We start from the raw sequence: 18586 nt of genomic DNA, 5'->3' as shown, positions 1-18586 counted from the left end.
AACTGTAACCATGGACCAGACGATGAGATGGGGCCTGCCCTCATTCAGGGTCGTGTCCTGAAGCAGAGGGGCTGAGACAACTGTAGCTCCGTCTGCCTGGAGTAGTCTCCGCAGTTGAAGGGGAGTGAACCCCTGCTCTGTTTTTCTCAGGATGCACTGGCTCAGTGAGTCTTCTAACTTTTACACTTAAGGTCAGTGCAGGGCCAACTGTGGGGTGCGATGCGCAGAATGACCACTAGAGGGCACAATAGTGCATCCCCTTTCCGGGAATGCTCAGCCACAGTTAACTTTGTTTTTCCAATTTGGGCATCACCAAGTTAAGCATGCAGATATCAATAAGAAAAAGACATGATCAGAAAAAAAAAAAAAAACGCCTCACCTCACCGGAGATTACTGACTGACAGGAGCCTGGCAAGTAAGTCCCGTGGTATTTCTTCCCCACCTACGTGGAGTGAATACTTTTTCTAGCTATAGTAGATCCTATTCTGAGCATTTGCATGGGAGCAAATTTGTGCTTTTCTGCCTTTCAAAGGGAACCGGTTGATCTCATGTCCTCTTCTCGGGGTACTCCTTCTTCCACTTGAAGCCCCAAAGGACAGCTACAAGTGGGGGCTTGAGGGAGCAGGCATAGCCCAGGTTGGAGTCTTGTTATGGTTCCCAAGCCCTCAGCTCAGGGGAAGGAAGGGTTTGCGGGACAGGCAGCCTGTCTCTGACGGACAGGAGAGAGGAGAACAGCGTCTCCCAGGCCAGGGGGAGAGAGCCGGGGGTCTACACACTCTTCCCTGGAAACCCCAGAAGGTGGTGGAGCTTGGGCTGGGGCACAGGACAAGGCTGCTGAGACACTTGAGCAGGGCAAGGCCACGATCAGACCAGACTAAAGCCAGGAACTCAACCTGGGTCTTCCATGTGAATGGCAGGAATCCAACCATTGGAGCCATCACCACTGCCTCCTTGGGTGTGCAGCAGCAGAAACCTGGAGTCCTGAATCAGAGCTGGGAATCCAACCCACAGATTCTGATGAGGGACGCAGGCATGCCAGAAGGTGCTGTAGCCACTGGGGACGGGCATCGTCCACCCAGGAAGTTTATTCTGGTGTGAGAGATCTTTGAAGTCCGTGCACACCCCCCCCCATCATCTACATTTCCATAAACTTCTTGAAGATGCCTGGTAGACAGACATTTATTTTAAGGAATTGGTTCTGAGGTTAGAGAAGCTGGCAGGCCCCGAGCCTGCAAGGTCAGGCTGGAACAGAGGGGAAGACGTGTGGTCCACACCCAGGGCCCATCTGCCCGTGGAAGTGTCCTCTCTCTGGTCGGATCAGACTCACCCCTGTCGTCCAGGGCCACCTCGGCCAGTATAAATGTTAGAAAAAAAGAGCCAGCGTGGTGGTTCAACAAGCTAGTCCTCTACCTGCCAGCACTGGCATCCCGTATGGATGGACGCAGGTTTGTGTCCCGGCAGCCCCACTTCCCATCCAGCTCCCTGCTTGTGGCCTGGGAAAGCAGTGCAGGAAGACCCAAGTCCTTGGGATTCTGTTAGGACACTCCTGGCTCCTGGCTTTGTACTGGCTCAGCTCTTCTGCTGCAAACATTTGGAGAATGAACCAGTAAATGGAGGATCTCTCTTCCTTTGTCTCTCCCTCTCTGTAACTCGACTTTAGAAGTAAAAGAAAATCTTTAAAAAAAAAGTCAGAAAAAAATACTTGTGTACAACATGTTGGAATATCTGGGTACCTTGGCATAGCCAACCATATATATAAAATGAAACCTATTCATTTAAAAAAATAATTTTATTTGTTTTTATTGGAAAGCCAGGTTTACAGACAGAAGTAAATCTTCTATTAGCTGCTTCACTCCCAAATGGCCGCAATGGCCGGAATGGCCGGAGCTGAAAGCCAAGAGCTTCCTCTGGTCTCCCACGTGGGTGCAGGGTCCCAAGGCTTTGGGGCATCCTCCGCTGCTTTCCCAGACCACAAGCAGGGAGCTGGATGGGAAACGAAGCAGCCAGGACATGAACTGGCATCCGTATGGGATCCTGGGTGTGCAAGGCGAGGATTTTAGCCACTGCTGGATCTGGGTATTGCTTCATTTTTTTTTCATTAAAAAAAACCCCACTTCAAAGTAGCCTTTAAAAAAAAAGATTTATTGTTTTATTTTTATTGGAAAGCCAGATATATACATATAGAGGAGGAGAGACAGAGAGGAAGATCTTCCATCCGATGATTCACCCCCCAAGCGGCCACAACTGCTGGAGTGGAGTTGAGCCAATCTGAAGCCAGGAGCCAGGAGCTTCTTCCGGGACTGCCACATGGGTGCAGGGTCCCAAGGCTTTGGGCCGTCCTCGACTGCTTTCCCAGGCCACAAGCAGGGAGTTGGATGGGAAGCGGGCTGCTAGGATTAGGAAGCGGTGTCCATATGGAATCCTGGTAATGTGCCAGGCCCTGGTCTTAGCTGATGTCAGGAAGAGAGGGAGAAAGCCCGCCCTCTTCTGGCCATTCCTGGCATCACGGAGGCACCTGCCCCTGCACATCCTCCTGACAGCTGCAGCTTTACTGTATTCCAGCATCCCTCCCCCCAGGCCTATGGAGTCTACTTCCTCCCCAGAACTTTTTTGTTTCTTCTGCTGTTATTTTTCCTTTCCTTTCCTTTTCTTTTTTCCTGTTTCTTTTTTTCGTCGTCCTCCCCAGAACTTTAAGGAATATCAACTCAGCGGTCCGGAGGCTCTGGCCCCTCCGACGCTTCTGCTCCCTGCTCCCTAGACCGGGAGGTGCTTTTCACCCAAACGCGTGGTCATCTTCGTACCCCCAGGACTTAGATTTTTGGAAACCCAACGCTTTGTTCTCTCTGCCTCACCACTCCCAAGACTGGGCCTCTCTAGATGGGGAGTGGAGAAGGGGGCAGAGAAAAGAATCCTTAGGAGGAAAAAAAAAAGTCAGTTCATATTTCTAAGGCATTCATACACCGCCCCTGGTTTGAGACAGCCATTCAATCCCAGCAACTACTCATCACCTTCCACCGGCTGCATTATTGTCTCCCTACTGCTAAATATCAGGCGGGGGAGAGAGGAGGGAAGCCAGCCCCCAGAGCACGCAAAGCACTTGACCGTCCCTGACTGAAGACAACGCACAGGTGCCTGTTTTCTAAGGAGAGGGATAGCCAAACTCGCGAAGATTTTCTAGAACGCGGCTTTCTCTTCTCTCTCTCTCCTTTTCTGTCCTCTATCACGGAAACAGAACTGGTAGCAGCTCAGCTAGGAGACCCTGGCCGGTTGCCAGCAGCCTGGGTTCAATCTCCTGATAAGTCATCAATTTCTTTCTCGCCCAGAACATCTGGTTAGGGGCTGTGAGTTACGAGCTCATATTAAATATAAAAGTTTATAGCATCACATCTATAATGCCTCTGATGAGAAGCATCAAGTGAGCAATTGACTGGAGGGGACTCCGTGTGAACAGCTGCTTGAACATCTGGATGGGATCCAGGGGCCCCGAACTAAATCCTCCCATGCATCCACTCTCTTCTTGGCATCAGTCCCTGGTTTGGCATCTCCTATCTGGATCCCAGCTTCCCCTCACCTTGGGTGTTTTATATAGGATCAGGGGGACGTTTGCGTCTTCGCTAACGTTGCGCTACGAGCTGTGCCCACTTGGGGGCAGCGCACACTCACGTTTCCCGCCGGGAGCTGAGTGAGGTTGGCGAGGAAGAAGAAGGGCCGCCCACCGCGCATCTGGGCTGCAGCTGAGCCCTCCAGCAGCCGGAGGAGTCAGTTCCTCGCTGTCTGGGCTTTGCTGACTTCCCCAGGAGCTTGGCTGGAGGTGCTTCTCCTAGACACGGCCCCCAAAGCCTTCTCCCCTGCCGCCCCGCAGCCCGCACCTGCAGGAATCCGACTCAAAGATAATAATGGCCGCTCCCTTTGCACTGTTTTATCAAACTTCCAAACAGCTGCCATCTCCCTCTGACAAGCCCAGGTCCGGGGTTTTAGGAAAGACAGAGGTTTCTTTATTGGGTCCCCCCTGCCACACCTCGTCTTGTCTCCCCCAAACACTTTCTTTCCAAGCTATCATGTACACACTCAGGCTGGGAGGAGCTACTTGTAGCCTTGTTGAAAAAGCTCTGGAGGACTCACAGTTTAAAAAAAAAAAAAAAGAAAAAAAAATTAATTAATTAGCTTTCACTTTCGTGGAAAAACAGAGAGATCTTCTGCAGGCCAGGGCAGGAACAGGCCAAAGCCAGGAGCTGAAACGCAGTCGGAGTCCCCAAGTATTTCAGTGGTTACCTGCTGCCATCCAGCAAGCCGGGCGCCCAGGCACCCAGGCACGGGGTGTAGGCACCTCTAGAAGCATCTTTAAGGATGAACAAGTGCAGGCTGACCCTCTAGCGGTCCACGTGGGTCACTGCGTCCTTTGCCTTTATATATTATTATTATTATGAACTCCAATGTTCTGCCTTTCTTGTGCACCTTCACTTCGGCTTTTGATTTCCTAAATAAATATTGTTGCGAAAAGTTTAGAGCACCGTCCCATTGGTTTCTCTCCTTTCCCTTCTGCAAATTAGCTAATTTGAAGGTTCTGGGTCAGGGAGTGTGTAGGGAGGAGGAGGGAGAGAGCGGAGGAGAGAGGGGTGATGGACAAACAGAGGCTGGGGGACCAGCTCCGGGCTGCTGTGCGCTTTGGCAAGCTGAAGGGCAGACGGGCAGCGGCCACAGAGCTGGAGTGGTCCTGCGGGTTGAAGGCCATGGGGGGGGTCCACCTCCTCCGTCAGCGTCCCAGGGACTTGAGGCTCTTCATGGATGGCCTGCTAGTCTCTGTGCTCCCACCTTGAACTTGCACCAGCGGGAGGATGCCCAGGCTCTTTGCTGGGCTCTTTTAGATGCAGACTATGAGTCCATGGGGGCATGGGTGCGGTCTGTAGGACTCTGAGTAGAAGACTGGGTCTGAGTGGGTGGCACCGTCTGTTAGCAGGAGATCCAGGGACATCAAACACAGACAAGGAGAGAGAGCTGGGACTCCCTGGGCTCCCGTCCTGGATGGAGCTCAGCATACCTCAGTCTTGGGGCCTTTGGAAGCCAGGCCTTGCATCCAGTCCCCTTCTGCCCCCTCTGCTCCCCTCTGCCCCGTTCTGCCCTGGGCTTGCTGTCAGGCCGCTGGCCTTGGATTGAGTTCATCGCTGGCTTCCCTGGATCTGTGGCCTTAGGACTTAGGCTGAGTTCATGCAGCAAGTATGGCTGCACCTCCAGCCTGCACAGGTCCCATTGTGGGGCTTCCCAGCTGCCCTAAGCACACAAGCCAATTCCCCCTATAAACCCTCTTTCCTTCCTTCTCTATTTCCCTCTCTCTTTTTAAAAAGATTTATTTATTTATTTTTTAAGTTGCAAAGTCAGATAAACAGAGAGGAAGAGAGACAGAGAGGAAGATCTTCCATCCGATGAGTCACTCCCGAAGTGACCCCAACAGCTGGAGCTGATCCAGTGCGAAGCCAGGAGCCAGGAACCTCTTCCAGGTATCCCACACAGGTGCAGGGTCCCAAGGCTTTGGGCCTTCCTCGACTGCTCTCTCAGGCCACAAGCAGGGAGCTGGATGGGAAGTGGGGCTGCTGGGATTTGAATTGGTGCACATATGGGATACTGGCATGTTCAAGGCAAGGACTTTAGCCACTAGGCTACCAGACTAGGCCCAGCATTATTTTTAAAAGACTCTTGTGTTGAGCTATGGTTTCTTTTTTACCTTGCTTTGTTCTCTCTTTTACCTGTCTCCAGTTTGAGGAAGATCCTGGTTATTTGTTCTGGGACCATTTCACAAAGAATAGTACACCTGTGCATACAATTAATGTGGATGCTTTTCTTCCACTTTGGCCAACAAAGAACAGATAAGATGGAAGTTAGGTGATCATTCCAGAAAATTGAGTGGGCACCTGCTCATCATTCAAAATCTATTTCAGTATTATTTGTGTGAAGCTTTTGTTGCTCGTAAAAGGCAGGTATTGCATGATCTTTCTTTGTTATGGTTAACATGCTTTAGTAAAATACTGAGTCAGGAACACAAATCAGCATGTGTGTGTGGTTTCATAATGATGTATTCATTTGAAAAGAAGAGTGACAGAAAGGGAGACAGGAGAGAGAGAGAGAGAGAGAGAGAGAGAGAAACAGAATCTTGTACCTGCTGGTTTACTTCCCAAATTGTTGCAATGGACAGAGCTAGACTAGTTCAAAGCCAGGAGCTAGGAATTCCATCCAGGTCTCCCTAGGTACTGGGGACATGTTTCACTGCCTTCTTAGGTGCCTTAATTAGCAGGAGGCTGGATGGAAAGTAGAGAAGTCAGGAATCAAATCAGTGCTCTGTATGGGATGTTCTGCAAGTGATGGCTTAGCCTGATGCACAACAATGCACTCCACTAAAGGATTTTTTAAATAGTTAAGGAACATAACTTCAGGTTGTAGGAGAAGCTAGAAAACGGAATATCCAGGAATGGAATCTGAAGGTCAAAGAAATGTCTGTAGCCAGCTGTGCTAATACAAGTGCATGGTGGACCAGTTGGACGCCGTGGGGTAATCTGGGAGGCAGGTGTGTGTAGCTGCTTTCCAGAACTTTTCAAACTTTTTAACCTCAACCCATTGTGAGAAATGCCTGTTTAAAATCAAGATCCGATGATAGGAAGACACAGACAGACACTTATGTGAACAATTGAGAACAAACCATCCACAATATAGCACCAATGCTTGCTTTGTGCAATTGTGGTCCAATACAAAAATGGGAGGGGTGGCATTTGGTGCTGTGGTTAAGGTGCCGCTTGGGAGGCCTACATCCCACATGCGAGTGCCTGGGTTTGATTCCTGACTCTATTTACAAACCCAGCTTCCTTCACATGCTTGCCCTGGGAGGTGGGCAGCAGCAGATGGCTCAGGTACTTGAGTTCCAGCCACCCACAAGGGAGATCCACATTGGAGATTCAAATGGGGTTCCCAGCTTTGGCTTTTTAAAAAAAGACTTACTTTAGGACCCGGCACGGTAGCCTAGCAGCTAAAGTTGCCTTGCCTGTGCTGGGATTCCATATGGGCACCAGTTTCTGTTTTGGTGACCCCACTTCCCATCCAGCTTCCTGGGAAAGCAGTGGAGGATGGCTAAAGCCTTGGGACCCTGCACCAGTGTGGGAGACCCAGAAGAGGCTCATGGCTGTGGGTTGGCTCAGCTTCGGCTGTTGCAGCCACTTGGGGAGTAAACCAGCACATGGAAGATCTTTCTCTCTGTCTCTTTCTATATCTGACCTTCCAATAAAAAGAAATATTTTAAAAAAAGACTTTTTAAACTTTTATTTGGAAGGCTGAATTACAGAGGGAGAGAGAAAGTCAAACATAGAGAGTCATTCCAGCCAAGGATTGCGCCTGTGGGGAAGCCAGGGGAACCCATGGATTTTTGATGTTGCTAAGCAGAGGGGTGGGTAGCCTGGAGACTCCATTAAAAATGGGGCATTCTGGGGGCTGAGCCTGTCAATTTCAGATAGTGTCAGAACTGAGTGACATTGTCAAACTCAATAGGACTAGAGAATTAACTCATAGTGACAATATAAAAACAACAAAAGCACGTGCCAATACATCTATTCTATTTATTCTATTCTATTCTATTCTATTCTATTCTATTCTATTCTATTCTATTCTATTCTATTCTATTCTATTCTATTCTATTCCATTCTATTCTATTTGATTTGCTCTGATCTGATTCAATCTTATCTTGCCCTAGTTCTTGTTCAGTAATACCATTTTTAAAAATCAACATCTGATTTGTGGCCATTCCGTCTAGTGGTTAAGATACAAATGTCCCACACAATAGTAGCTGGGTTTGCGTCCCAGCTCTGGTCCCCACTGGTGCAGACCCTGGGTCCCTGTCACTATCATGGACTGGATTGGGTTTCTAGCTCTGGTTCAGCCCTTGTTCAGTCATGGCTGCTGCAAGCATTTAGAAAATGAAACCAACAGACAAGTCTCTCTTTCTGTTCTCTCTGCCTTTCAAAGCATTTTTAAAAGATTTATTTGAAAGACACAATTAGAGATGGGAGAGAGAGGGAGGGAGGAAGAGGGAGAGAGGTTTCCCATCCACTGGTTTGTTTTCCAAGCACCTGCAACCGCTGAGGTTAGGCCAGGCCAAAGCCGGGACTAGGAACTCAATCCAGGTCTCCCGTGTGGGGGACTGAACTCAGGCTTGAACCATTCCACAGATGCCTTCCCGAGGGCACACTCAGAGCTGGGACTGGGAGAGCAGAGACTCACAGCACCACTATACCAGACGCCCACCCCTAGGCTCCGCTTTTAGGACTCCAGCTAGGAACATGCAGACTTGATTACTGCTCCATTTGTAACGGGATTGTGTCTTGTCAAACCTAGTGTGAGAATACCCAGGCTGGAAACGCATTTGATTCGTGTCCCCCACTGAAGCGGCTGGCTTAACCTAGCCTACCTTAGACGTGTTCTCAACACTTGATATTAGACCAGCAGCTAGGTAAGTTATCCACCGCACACCCTGTTCAACAGCCAAATGTTGACTCTCATGTGATTTATTTCGCACTACCGAAAGCAGAAGAGCAGAGCAGCCGGGACCCCAAATTCCTTAAGCCGCACCATCAGAAGCCAGGGATGGTCCATGCGGTGAGCTTGCTGTAAAAACTCTCCAATCAAAATGCTGGACTCAGAACCCAAACCAAGAAAAGACAGAAGACAGAATAGGTCAACCAACCATCTCAGCTATATCTTGGCAGCGAAATACGGTGCAAACAGAGACTCTATGATGGACTATGTCAATCAGTGGATTCTTCAAAGACCTCATAGTGCTTGGCAAGATTGGCAGCGATTCATAATTGTTGAAATATCAAAACCACTTGAGCAAGAACCGCAGAGCATACCCTACATCCGGGACCTGTGGAGGGTGGGAAATTGGGTGGGCCTTCTCCCTTAATACCCCCCTTTAAACATAAAGGAAACAATATGGGAAAAATAATAGTTTTGCCCACGTTCCTATAGCCCTTGAACCTTTGCACCCTAATTAACAATGTAACTATTGTCAAAATGCAATTTAAAAAAACCTTCTGGCAAGCTCCTCTACTAATTAGTGCCCCTCCGCCCCCCCCAGGAATCATTGTGGGTGGGTGGGGTCGTCGGTGTCAGACAGTAGGAGAAGACTGTTTTCTGGATGGAGAATTAATTTAGGGGTACTGCTTACTTGCAGGCATGTCTCCCTCAAAGTGGGGTAACCTGATGATGGACCCTTCCCGATTTTAGGGTGATTTGCCAAGGACTCCATCAGTAAGGTCAGCCCCACCCTGCGGCTCTGAGAGCCGCCCTGTAACAGCTGCTATTCATGCCTTCAAGTCTGTTGTCTGCAAAGGCAATGGAGATGGCACGTCTCTCCCAGGGGGGCTTTGGGGAACCCCACCCCCCAAAATGGTTCCTCTAAACGTACCTCCAGGTGGCTAATGGCTCCAATTTTATGTTACTTTTTTAAGGAGCTGCAGTCTGAGGAGGCAACCTTTTCTGAGCTCCTAAAATTCCAGGGTGGAATGTCTCCAAATCCCATCGAGCCTTTGGTCACGGGTGTCCCCACAATGAACAGTGGCTCACAGAACGGCCTGACACTCCGCCACCGTTGTGAGGGGTGGCTGAGCCAATCCCACCTGCAACTCCCAAGTGCCAAAGATGGTTAGGGTCATCAGTGGACTCTCCCCCCAACTTCACTCCCAGAAGGCATCCTCTACTGGGGATGAGGCTCCCGTCAGTCCCAACATCACAAAGAACTCAACGCAGGCTTCCCTGAAACACAGGGCTCATGCATGAAACACATCTCCTATTCATTCTCCCAGCAGGGTATTTGAAAACAGGGTTTCCTCCCACTTGCGTAGGCTTCCTCGCCCATCTGGTTTACATTTGTGTGAACACTGTCAGCGAAGCAAAGGGTTAACCATCATGGGAGCCGAGTTTAGTGTTCCAAGGTTGGGCTTTGCAGGAGTTCGGTGTCTCCCAGAACTGGAACTTCCCCCAATAACAAACAATTCAGGGGGTCGAGCAGCACTTCCTGTTAGCCCTGCTCCGAAGCCAAGGCCTTAGCAGCAGAAGGGGAGAGGGAAGGAGAGGAGGCGATTTTGTTTACAGCAAGGGCAGCCAGCGGCAGCGGCAACCGCTGTGCTGCTGGGAGAAACATCTGTGGAGAATATGGCCTGCGTAATAACAACGAGCACTTGAAGCAGGTAATGAAAATCACATTTCGGTAATGGTATAATACACAGGCCTAGGATTGTAACATCACTTGTCTCAATGTGATACAAATTGGACCCAGAAGTGTGGGCCCTTCAGCGGATGCCTACATGCCTAGACAGGGATTATTCCTATGGATGTATCAAATCAGCCATCTTCTCCTGTGTGTGTGTGTATGTGTGTGTATTGGGGGATGTGTAGTTCCCTAAATTAACCCCTTACTGGTCCTTTTGGTCCTTCCGAAGGCTTCTAAGAATGTGGCATCGTGTCTCCAACAAAGAGGAACCCTTGCACATACAGGTGGGAGCACTTGCCATAATTATTTCCCGGAGAAAGGAATTCTTCGGAGGCCAAAGGTTGCCGTGTTTTTCAGAGACGCCATCTTCTGACCGGACAGGTGGACTTGTCTGAGTTAAACCGGCTTGAATAAGTCTCACCGTTCCGGTGTTAAAGAGGCTGTGATGGCTTTGGATGTCGCGTGACTGTTAACTGGCTCATGTGCCCTGCAGCGCGGGACACAGTGGGACACAGCGGTGCTGTGTGTGGCCATGGAAACGTCCGCAGCCTTCTTTATGAGAGGGTCATGATGCGCTTGCGGATTCTCCAGCCGGACGAGGTGTGTCCACCCACAAACGTCAGAAACGGGGTGTGGATGGCGAGAACCTTAACCACTGCGCCACCGCGCCGGGCCCCTCACCTGGGAGTTTATCCCAGTGCAGAATCCCAGGCCTAACCCAGACCCCTGACTCAGCATCTGCCTCTGCCCAGTAGCTCATCAGCTCATCGCTTCTACAAAGTGTGCACTTGCTCAGCCGTGCCTACATTACGGAGTGGGTTTGGGGGATAGGGGAAATTTATACTTGCATGCAAGGAGAGGGAAGCAGGAGAGAGAGCGACTTGTCCTCATGCTCACGCTGGCAGAGAGAAGGATGGCCTGGAGGGAGAACTTGGGACCACACACAGGCCAGCCCGAGGCTGCAGATCCTCATCTGGTTAGTGAGTCTAGGAAGCATGGGATGCTCTGACGGCCCTTTCTTTCTCCTGGGAACTGGCTGAAAAGTCGTCTGCGAAGCGCTGGGGAGCTTCTGGAGAGGGACACTGCGTCCCCAGGCAACAGGCCCTGTTGCAGGGACAGCTCCGTTCATTTTCTGCCTGGGCTCCACCTCCTGTTAACTTGCACTGCTGCAGTCCGGCAGGTCAGGGACAGCTCCCCCGAGTGCAGTATCAGGACCTTCCCTCTAGGTGATGCTAGCTCGGCTCACTATGCAAACTCAACCTGTACCTCCTTCCACAGATGAGTCTCGGAAGTCCTTCACATGCCTCCCAGCCGGCTATTCTTGCTTGGGGTCTTTGCTTTACAGGAAATTTACGTTGTCAAATGGGACCCCTCTCCCCCGTGACACTGAGGGTGAAGGCAAATGTCCATGAATGAAGGAACCACGGTAGGGGGCAGACTCGGTAGGGGTTATAGGGAATGCCCCAACTAGGCTGCAGTTCCCACTGGTTTGCGTGAGGGCCAAGTGTGAAGTGGGCACAATCAGGCTGGACTTCAACAACCACTGATTCGCATGGAAGAAAGGGCTGGAAACAGAACTGACCCAGCAATTGCAACGACCAGCATGTGCATAAAGCTGATTGGGGCGACAGATGGTGCTGGACCTTGTACTGGCAAACTCACACAAGAGTCAGGTTTGGGATCATCTCAGATGAAGTTTCTTTGGGAATCCCTCCAACTGAACTGCTGATCTCAGAACCCCAACCATGAAGAGACTATGTCAGCCAGTGGATTCTGAATAGGTTTCATGACGATTGGAACAGAGAGACTGGCAGCAATTCAGCCACCAGGCTACCGTGCCGGGCCCTGTATGACAATTTTAATACAACCCCTAAAAAAAAGTATTATTACGTAAGCAAAATTTGGAATTCATCTCAGCCAACTAACTTTACAAGCATAAAGACACCTCCTTTATCTTGTTTGAAGGCCAGAAGATCCTTCCAGAATGTTTGCTGCACTAGGTTAATGGGAGTTGTTAATGTTTTCTAAACGCGCTCAAAGAAAGGTTGATGTACATTAGTGCTCATCTGTATTCTAAGAAGGGATTTGGCTGTGGAGTGATGTGGAGAATACAATTAAATATGTTTCATTAAGACTGCAGCCTCATCTTTTAATTAACTGCTTGTTCCTGTCTTTGGTGAAATATTAATTATTTTTTAATCATCGCCGGGATGCACTTTAAGGAGAAGCAGCTGGAATCATCCAACCTCACTTTCATTATACAGATAGGTGTTATAATAATTAACTTAATTAGCTTGTCACCGCCTGCATAAAATATGACTGTATTTGGAGAACAGATATTGCTTTGCTGATCCAAGGTTAATTAAAAATAGAGTGTGCAAGAGGTCAGGTTAAATGGAGTTGGCGGCACCGTGATGGCTGGCCAGCCTGATGAAGGATGCTTGCGCAGTGGGCAGAACTGGAGTTCAGCCAGGGCAGTGTTCCAAAGCCGGTCTCAGTTGGGTGAATCTGAAAGAGCTGGCCCATGGACCCCTTCTGTGTTACTATAACAAAATCCCTGAGGCTAGGCCCTCACGTGAGGGACTTTCAGCTAATCCATGGAGGATGCATGGTAGGAGGAACGTTTGTGTTCTGCATGGGAGATGTGAAGAAGCTACAGGTGGATTTCAACATTTGTTGCAGCACAGTAAGCGTATGCTTTCATTCCATTTGTCCTCAAGTTTCTCAAGTACTCTCCTGTAAAGAAAAGTGACTGGGCTGACATCTGGCCTGCATCACCACGGGGCAGACAACATCTCAGCAGGAGTGAGGCCGAGGTGGAGCGCTCACATGGTGAGAAGCAGTTTTTTGTTTTAATGTTTATTTGACAGGCAGGAGGACAGAATCAGAGAGAGAGAGAGAAGGACAGAGAGAGCGCGAGAGAGAAAGCTTCCATTGGTTGGTTCACTCCCCAAATGCTTGTTACAGCACGGCCTGGACCAGGCTGAAGCTAGAAGCCCAGAGCACAGGCTGGTTCTCCCACAAAGGTCGAGACCCAAGGACTTGAGCTGTGACCTGCTGCTCCCTAGCATGTGCATTAGCAGGAAGCAGAAGTAAGAAGCAGAGCCAGAACTCAAACTCAAGCATTCTGACATGGGATGCAGGTATCCCTAGTTCTATTACCTGCTGCTGCCCAACACCCACCCCAGAAGTGCTTTGTTTTAGTGGAAGATGATGCTTCTTCATCCTTGAGATCTGACTGTTCCCGAATGCAAGGTGATAAAACCAAGAAGGAATGTTCTGGGGGCAGTTGGTAGCTACTAGTTACTGAATGCTTTACGTGAGCCTGGGAGTGAGTGAAGATATATATTGAGTAACTCACAACAATCCTACGAACATATATTTAATTTATGTAGTCATGCATTACATGTTGATGTATGTTCATTTCTTGAAATGCAGAATGAAAAGGAAAAACAGAAAGAGAGAGAGAGAGAGAGAGAGAGAGAGAGATATCTTCCATCTGTTGCCTTTTTCTTTAAATGCCCCGAGAAACATCTGGTTCTCCCACTTCTGGCAAGCTCACCAGCCACTTGGGCCATTATTGGCTGCCTCCCACGATACATCTGCAGGATGCTGGATGGGAATTGAGGGAAGGAGACCTCAATCAACCTTCTGATACGAGATGCAGGCACCCCAAGCAGCGGCTTCATTCACAGTGCCACGCTGTCCACCTGTCCCTATTTTATAGCTGAGGAAACTGAAGCCCGTGGAGAATTAATTATTCACCCCAGATTACAGCACGAGTTAGTGGTAGAGACAGGACATCAACACAAGGATTTGTTAGCTAGCTCCTAATCCCTGCTCCTCATAAAGTGCCTTTGAATAGCGTATTGTGTCTTGTATAATAATGCTATACCGTGTTGTAATGATAAGAACAATAATGAAAACAAATCATGTTATTCCTGGGGAAAGGAGGGCTTCTAACACCTCGGCTCACTCCTCTAGGAGTAGGATTGTCGTCATCAGAAAATAGATGCTAAACGGAACCGGAATGCTTAGCCCTAATAAAAATGCAAAGGAGCCAGCCTTGCCAACATGTGTTTGATGTCTGTAACAGTTTCTGTTTTGTAATTACACCGTCGTCTATTAATGGCTGCTTTGGTTGCATAATCAGTCAAGCCTACCAACAACTCCTTTGGGAGAGTAAATGTGTCTTGTAGGGAAATTCACAGCTTTGGACACCAGGAGATGAGGGCACAGCACACTCCGGCACTTGGACACGGCTCATTGAGTGAGAGTCGCGTTGTCTGGGAGGCGGTGGAAATCTCAAGCTGAGGTGGCTACCTGAGAGTGCATGCCTGTGTTGGCGTCAGCTCTGACATGCTCAGCATCCTCTTTGGCGACTGGAAGAACACTGCATGCCCACCAGATGCTAGCCACATTACGGACTGAGCTGGGCTACGATTGACCTGGAAGGTCCATGTTTCTGCAAGAATGATTTCCGAAATCATCTGCTGTGGATCTTCATGGACTCCTGGGTTTGATTTCACAGGATGGTTTGCTGACTCTCTCCGTTGGAATGACTGGAAATTTATTTTAAACTGAACTATTTGCTCGATGCTGCTATTATATTACCGAAGGCTGTTATTAATTTGAGAGTGATGTGTGGTTTGGGCTGGAGCGTGCTGATGTGGTTTCTCATATAGTATGCTAAATGCAGGACAGAAGCTTGGAGAGGAGGAAAAGCAGAAGGAAAAAGGAGAAAACGTCAGCTAATATTATTGCAACCGTAAATAATGTGTCACTGGCTGCTACTATTTGGACAGAGGCTATCCCCACCCCCCATGCCTTTTTTCTTCAGATTATGTGATCCAAAAGATGAAACACTTTAGAAAGATGGAATATATATAAGTTTGGAAATCCACTATGGGATTGAAAATCCAGAAGGAAAAAATATAATATCCATTATTTTAAAATCATCTTCTCTTAGCCCTGAGGAATACATCCCAATGCCCCCAAGTGGATGTCCCGAATCATAATAATACAGAACCTTATATATAGCGAACATCTCTATACATTCTTACCAATAGTGAAGTTTGCTTTATAACAGACTCATTAGGAAATCAGCAAAAATTAGCAGCATTAGAGCAATTCACTGTAGTAAACACCATACGTGCTGGCACGCTCTGTCTCCTGCCCCGTCTTGTTGCCCACAGCTAACATGACACAGTGACTGAGGGGAGGCTGCCATGGAGGGGCATTACCCTTCCCTGAAGGAACAGTCTTGACTTGTAAAAGAAGCACTGTCTGGGGGCAAAGGCAGCAGAGCCCATGGATCAGCTCCACCGAGGGTTCCAGTCTTGAGCTCATGGCGGGGGAGAGGAGGTGTTCCAAGCGATCACCTGCATCGCCAGAGTCATCTGGAAGTAAGTACTGATCAAATGAGTGGGTTGTCCAAATGTGCTACATCCATATAATGGAAGGCTACCCACCAAAAGGAAGGAACAAATTGTTGGCAATGGGACAAGGTGAACACACTTGAAAAGTCCTTTTGTTGCGTAAAGGAAACCAGTTCCCAAAATGAACATATGATAGCACGAACACAACATCCCCAAGAAAAAAAGGCAAAACTGTGTGACCAAGAATGGATCCACAGCTTCCAATAGTTTGAGTTGGGGTGAGGGTATGGCTGAATTTGTGTTTTATTCTGCATCCTGGTTGTGTGGTTGTTCACAAGGGTGTTTACCCAAGTGCAAGTCCCTAGAATTGCATACACATGAAAAAAGTGACAAGTACTACCTGTTAGTATGAGAAACAGATATCAAGGGGGTATCATAGCTGCATTCCCAATTCCAGTTCTGGCTTAAAACTGCACCCCAAAGACCTACCATGTGTCTGTGATGTCGATATGTTTGGGTCTGAGAGTTGTCCTGGGTCCACTATGGAAGAATAAGGGAAACAGTGAGGTTGCCGCTGCACAGAAGGACCCGTGGCAACGTAGCTTCAGGACCGGGGCACTGGTGAATTCCAGCAGGGAGGCAGGGCTAGCTCAGCAAGCCACTTTCTAAGGAAGGAAGGCCTTTGTTTCCTTTTCTCTTTTCACCCAAGTAAGAAGGACCATGCAAAGGATTTCGTGTAGGTTTGTGCTTTTCTTGAGAATTTCAGTTACTTCAGGAATGGGTGCCAACCAAAATGCATACCATAGCAGAGACCCAGGAAAATTCAGACACAATACTTCAAGAAGAGTTAGTGTGGTGATGAAATCAAGGTGGTACCCTGGACGTGCCCAGCTAGAGCTGATGAGTGTCTGGTATGTCCTGGAACTGTGAACCAGCCAGTCTCATGCTGCTGCTTTTCCTGGCCTCACTCCTAATGGGTTTAATTTAGTTATTTATTTTCACCCTGATTCTTCATATCCTTTATCCATCCCATAACTTTTGTTAATGACAGAATCTCCTTCTTTAAACGCCAGCTCCCCACTGTAACTTTACCCCCCAGGACAGGGTAAAGCAGAGGCAGATGAAGACACAAGAAGTGTGGCATAACGGTCCTATTGTCAGCAGGGGAGTTGCTGACATGGCTCCCTGAGCAAATTTCTCTTGTAGGGATTTCCCACTGTCGCAGAGAAGAAAGTTCTTGAGTAGCTTGGACTACCGATGGTGGGAGGAATACTTCTCAGAAACTAGAATAGTTTTTCATCCCTGTCGCATGCTTGGGGCTGGCTCCTGGAAGGGAGAATTGGGTGGGAGTCTTTGTGGGGAAGCACGTCTCCCCACATTGGGGCACACGATGTGATGAAAAGTTCTGCTGGCATGTGAGAGAAGGTGTGCTGGCGGGAAGCACACGTGGCTGATTCTTAACTCACGGCACGGCTTCTATTAAATCCAGGCCTCCTGCCCAAGCACTCACACGGCATTTTCCTCCTCTCTGCCCATCAGTTAAGAAAATGGTTGGGAAAACAACATCGACTGAAGCCCAGGCTTGTGACTCTGGACAAGCAGCCCTTGGTGTATCGAGACGTGGGGCAGCGCCATCTGGAATGGTCCTCGGGAACTTATGACTCAGCCTGGGTGGTCAGGCAGACCTGCCAGGGGCTTATGGGAGAGACCCCGGGGTTTCACCACTCTCCACACACAGAAAAGTCTTTTTCAAAGTAGTTTGTAGCACGTTGTCCTTCCGTTGGAAAAGATGAACCTCCTTATGGTTCAACAAACTCTAAAAATTAAACAGTTCTAGTCTCACTTCTTAGGGATCGCCATTAGTCATATTTTGGTGTGTGAAAACTTTCTGATCTTGTTATTATATGTATTGTAGATATGGAGATAAAATAGCTCATACTCTACAAATGTACAGTTTCACAGGGTAGCCAAGAATCATGTGTAAGCTGTTCAAGATAGAATTAATAGAAATAAAAATTCACTTTCTCATTACACTGCCCACATTTAAAAAAAAAAAGATTATTTTTATTTTCTTGACAGGCAGAGTAACAGAGAGAGGGAGGGACAGGAAGAGTGTCTATCTGTTGGTTCACTCCAAAATGACCACACAGCTGGGGCTGGGCAAGATGGAAACCTAAAATGAGTTTCTCCGGGTCTCCCACACGCACACAGGTGCCCAAGCACGAGGCCATCTTCCAGTGGTTTCCCATGCACGCAAACAATGACCTGGCTAAGAAAGTGGAGCAGCTAGGATTCGGACCAGTGTCCAGCCCGTCTGGGAATTGTCCAGCATTGTAAGAGCAGTTTAACCTGCTCTTCCATTACACCAGCCCCCTCACTAGCCACATTTCAAATGTTAGAAAGATTTAGAACATGCACACAAGCAGAGAGCAGAGCAGAGTCACTGTCGATTCAGTCTTACAGTCTTCTAATTTTTTGCGTACCTACTTGCTTTTACTTTTTGTGAAGAAGACAGATACAGAGAACTACCATCTACTGCTTGACTTTTCAGATGCTTGTACCAGCCAGGGTTGGACCAGACCAAAGCAGGCACTCAGGCCGCGTCCTCTGTACCCGGTACTCACTCAACCATCGTCTGCTGCCTTTCAGAGAACGCAATAGCAGGAGGCAGGCCAAGATGCAAACCTGGGCATTCACATCCGGGCTGTGAGCATCCCCAGCAGTTAACTGCTACAGTAACTGCTCACTTTCATTTTTCTTTTTGACTCGGAGCACCTTGCTATGCGGTGACACACGATCACCAAATCCCCTTTCTCCTGACTGCATAGTAATCTATTGTAAACACCTGCAATACTTTCTACAAAAACATTTATGTATGTATTTATTTGAAAGGCAGAGTTACAAAGAGAAGCAGAGACAGATCTTCTATCTGCTGGTTCATACCCCAAATGGTTGCAAATGT

This window comes from Ochotona curzoniae, unplaced genomic scaffold (assembly GCF_017591425.1).
Source record: "Ochotona curzoniae isolate NIBS_2020 unplaced genomic scaffold, NIBS_Ocur_1.0 scaffold_2453, whole genome shotgun sequence".
In the NCBI taxonomy this organism is placed as follows: domain Eukaryota; kingdom Metazoa; phylum Chordata; class Mammalia; order Lagomorpha; family Ochotonidae; genus Ochotona; species Ochotona curzoniae.
This window is presented reverse-complemented; position numbering follows the sequence as displayed.